General features: G+C 39.4%; 1 long non-coding RNA gene across 2 annotated transcripts in view; it reads right to left on the bottom strand.

Moving 5' to 3' along the window:
• The window catches only part of LOC121929935, a 27,404-nt gene that overhangs the window by 9,860 nt on the left and 12,645 nt on the right, over positions 1-4,899 (bottom strand). For both annotated transcript variants that reach the window (XR_006103776.1, XR_006103775.1), the window contains exon 2: positions 1,686-1,827. This is a non-coding gene — a long non-coding RNA (uncharacterized LOC121929935). The remainder of the gene's footprint in view (positions 1-1,685; positions 1,828-4,899) is intronic.

Genomic DNA, 4,899 nt, shown 5'->3' with positions numbered 1-4,899 from the left:
TTATTATTATTATTATTATTATTATTATTATTATTATTATTATTATTATTTTGCAAGATGCTGTGGATGGTTGAGTATGGGACCGGTTGCTCTCCTTCTACATTGCCAGTTTGCTCTGCTAGAAAGATCCATACAGTAAGAGATGGAAAAGACACCTGTTAGAGACAGCAAGGCTATCAACTATTTTAACTACCAATCATGTTCTCTCTAACCAACTGGTTATGAAAATATATGTGCATATTAGAAACAACCGGTGTATTTTTGAGACAGTGAAAGAAAAACAGCTTACAGCTTAAAATAAATTTTGTTTGACTGATTAAAGGCTATAAGTGTTTATTTTTCCTTCTCTGATATTGACAAATGCCTTAAAAATAGTGTGCTCTTAAGGGAAATTAAAAACTACAGTATGACTCCCATATCTGTGGAGGTTACATTCCAAAACATCAAAACTGCCAGTGGATATGTGACACTGTGGATAATAGGGAACTCTATTATTTTCAATAAGATGAATGATTTCTCACCCAAGTGTACCACAGAATAATACTGGAGGACCAAGAAATGTCCAGAGGGAATGCTTCTCTAGGCATGTCTGGGTCTTCCAGCATGATTCTGTAGTATGCTTGGACCAGAGGCTAAGCATAGAATTGCACCGGAAGACACAGAAATGCCTAGATGAATGAATTTTTTCAGATGTGAATAAGTGAAACCACAGCTACTGAATCCATAGATACTGGGGTTGTGCTGTAGTTCCTTTTTCCATATAGGAAGTTGTTAAATTTGCAGTCATGCTGGTGATTTTTTTAAACCACCCATGCCTAAGCCATACCTAGATTCTGGTAGCATCAGACCTTATTAGAGGATATTGCTGAACCATGTAAGTGACATAATTTTATTTGAAAATGCAAGTACTTTCTGAAGTCTGCACAGGTTCCTATGACCACTTTTCTTCTGATTTTCCTTGCATTAAATTCAGTAGTTTTTCTTTAAAAGGATGCCCATTTCCATCCATCAAACTGACACTTTAAAGACTGAGTCATTTACTATAGTAGGAATTCTATTGAACTGAATGATCCCAGAAAGCAAATGAAGAAATCTTAATTGTTTTATAATTGTCTTAACAACTTTGGGTCCATGATCAAATACCTAGATAGGCATTGCTGTGTGATGCTGAGAAACCTGGATTACCTCCATTCCAAAGTTCCCAGACTAACCCTATTTCTTTTTGTTTCTTCAATTAAGAGTTTATTGCTTCTTGGCACAACAGAGGCAGAATGACTTTCAGATCTGAGCCACCCACACCTCCCAAATATTATTCTTGCCCACTCTTCCCCATGATGCCACATACAAAACTCTACAGTAAGTTCTGTGATGAGTAATTCATTCAAATCTACACATATGCATACACACAAGAAATCAACTCAGTGCATACTGCATAACAGGCAAATTTTACCAACTAAACCTATTGGACCATAATTGATGCGGGCGATGTTGCAAACATGGAGGGACCTTAATTCATATGCTTGGGGGTGAGGGTTGACATGAGACTGGTCTCTGCCCTGTGGCTAATATTCCTCCTGGATTGTTACTTGCCCCCACTAAGGGCCTTCCTTCCAGCCGCTCTGCTCCTTTTAACACAAAAATGCCAGCCCATGACGGATTGGAACACGTTCGCCTCTTGCTCTCACAGTGTCGTCTTTGTGCTGTTACCATCAGTGAACATCCATCATGGTCTAACCTGACAGCCGGCAGCAGAGTCCTAATCCTTCAGGCCAGTTTGGAATTATGAAGCTACAGAAGCCACCTCCACACAGCAGCTTCCTCCCAATGCTGAAAAAGAATGGGAAAACTCTGTAAGAGTGCATCCAAACTGGAAAAGTCCAGAGAGACCAAGATTTTGTTCCTATTTTTTCTAGTTTTATTTTAGAGATCCATACACATTTGTTTATCCCAAAATACTTTCTGTCAGCTCCTGGTATGATCCAGGCTTGGTTTATTTTAACCCAGTATAAAATCAGAAATGAATAACAAAATCTGGGACTTTTGAATAGGTCAGGATCTGTCTTAAGAGAGTTAAGACGTATGCAGCTCCACTTGCCCTTTGGCCCTACTCAGTGCAATCTTTCAAAGAGAAAGTTGTTAAGGGCTACCCTGCCGAGTATACACTTACAATTTGAAAATATTCCTTTTTGGGGCTACTGCAGCTACCTGACTCCCCTAGCTTGAAAATGCTGGCAGGAGGATTCTGCGGACTGTAATCTAGAAAGGTAATGCTTCCAAACTCTACTTATCCAGGTTTAGACAAAAAGAAGGAAACTGTTCAGTTAGCTGCATTGTGCAAGTATCTATAATATCACATAGGCACAAGGGAATGCCTAGCTGTAGGACTGTGCTATGCCTAAAGGACAGAGAGGTATGAGATCCAGGTTCAAGAGGAAGGTAGAACTAAAAGTGCAAGAAATCATTATGTACTGTTGATCATTTTCTGTATATTTTTTATTGCCAAAGAGAGGGTGCTCATCAGACAGTTTGCCTCAGGTGCCAAAATAACAACTGGCTCTGGGTGACTAGACACTTTGATTTGGGGAGGGGTGTTTTGGGGAATTAGATAAGAGTATGGTCAACTCTCCCAGCCCATGTGGCTATTGCTTTACAGCATTCTTCTATCGTTATTTATGATAATGTTTGGCAGTCTTGCCTCAGAATAAAGCCATGTTCTGCTAGTATGAATCACATCAAATTGGAAATTCAAAAAGGAAAATATCTGAAAGTTAATTTGAAGGAAGCAATACCGAAATAACATTAAATACTATACCATCCTAAACATGCTGAATCATGTCTGATGCCATCTGCTAAGCAGAATAAGGCCTGGTTAGTACTTGGATGGATGCCCATAAAGGAATACCAGGGATATCTAGGTAGGGCTAGGAAAAGATCCTGCCTGAAAGCCAGGTGGAGAGAAAGGGCTACCTTAACAGTACTGGGCTAGATGAATGTAAAGTCTGACTCAGTTTAAAGTAACTTCTCATGTTCCTAACCTGTAGAATTTGGGAGTGGAGTTTGAAATACCACAGACTGTGCTGGCGAGGGAATTCTGAAAGTTGTATATGCCAAAAATGTAACTTTTCCAAGCTCTGTGCTAAATACTTTCACTACTTCTCTTTGCCCTGGCACACTGAAAACAGTACATTCAAAAAACACCAAGCTCTACCCAGTATCACTTCCAGCTTCATACCAAGGGCAATTGCATCCACACCTAAGGTGCAGTCTTTTTCACATAGTGAGCAGTAGCCAAACAGTGTTTGCAACTAGTAATAACAAATTACTCCTTAGACACCACCATGAGTTACAAGATTGAGCTGCTTTGAGAAATTAATTTTCATGGTTCTGAGACTGTATGGATACAAAGAAGAAAGTTCTGCATATACCATGGACTGCCAAAAAGACAAATAAATGGGTTGTAGATCAAATAAAGCCTGAACTCTCCCACAAAGCTAATATGACTAAACTGAGGATACATTGGGATATCATGAGAAGACATGGCCCATCAGAAAACACCATGATGCATGGCAAGATGGAAGATAACACGAAAAGAGAAAGACCACATTACAGGTGGATAGGCTCAGTCAGGGAAGCCACAGCTGCTGATAACAGGGTGACCAGGAGGTCTCTCATTCATAGGGCTGCCATAACTTGAAGTCAACTTGCCAGCAGTTAACCAAACAAGAGGAAAGCTACAATAAATTCTCATTTACGTCGGATTAAATGTATTTGAACCCAGGACAAAAGAAAGGAAACAAAAACCAAAGTGTTTCTCTTGCTCACTGCTCCAAAAAATTCTGAGGTTAGATTCTAAACAGACCCTGAAGAAGGCAGAGAGCATATATATATACAGGCAAAAAAGTGTTAGGGTTTAAAAAAACAAACCAATGAAATATCCATCAATTGAACACCCTGAGACGTGACTCCAGTTTCTCCTGCAGAATGAACCTATACTTTGTACCACTTTGTAAGCATGCATGGGATTCCACTTTAACACTGCAATCCTAAATGCATGTGGTGGAGGTTTGTGGGGAGTAAGGCCTTCTCAGTATAATAGTACTTATGTATGGTACTATATAAATTAACTGAGGAGCAGGAGCAGCAGGAGAAAATATGCCCAGCTGTGGTCATATAAATAAAGGTACTGCAGATGAGAAGCAGCCACAAAATACAGAGGCCTGCTGCAGAAAAACATTAACCATAAGAGCCAAAAATGACCTCAGATGCTCTCTGAATTAAAATAAAAGCATCTCAGCTAGCTGCCTGAAAGCTAGCACCACAAGAATAGGGAAGGGGATTCCCCTGAGGAGAGAGATCCAGACATTTGGTGCCACCACTGAAAAGGCTCTGTTTGTTCTTCATAAGTCCATGGAGTCTTGCTTTTTTTTAAAAAAGGAAAGATGACAACCTTGCATCAAAGAGCAAAGATAAATGATCCATATCAGCAAATCCTTCAGCAAACACAGAAAGTGCATGGAAGGATATTTTTAAAAGAAATAGTTTTGTACAAGAGAGCAACAAAACAACCAAGGTATCTTCCTGATCTTAAAATTATTTGTTATACTCCAAGCCTCCTTTGCTTCCAAAAAGCCTAGAGGAATTTTCATAACTATAGGAGTTGCAACATATTGCAGTATTTCATTTCCCAACTGCTCAATTTACTTTTCATTTTCCAGTGGGGAAGAACATGCCTTGTGAGAATATTTTAATTGATCCTATCCAGGGTTGCCTGTGTTTGCTTGTTTATTTACTAGATCTATCATTTTCTCTTCAATAGCAGCATGATGTGCAGAAATTAAACAAACAACGCTTTCCTGGTGACTTTATTCTAGGGTTGCCATAACCCGGTTGCAACCGGGT

This window comes from Sceloporus undulatus, chromosome 4, assembly GCF_019175285.1.
Source record: "Sceloporus undulatus isolate JIND9_A2432 ecotype Alabama chromosome 4, SceUnd_v1.1, whole genome shotgun sequence".
NCBI classification, from domain to species: domain Eukaryota; kingdom Metazoa; phylum Chordata; class Lepidosauria; order Squamata; family Phrynosomatidae; genus Sceloporus; species Sceloporus undulatus.
Note: the sequence above shows the minus strand (reverse complement) of the source record. Positions and strands in the feature narration are given on the sequence as shown.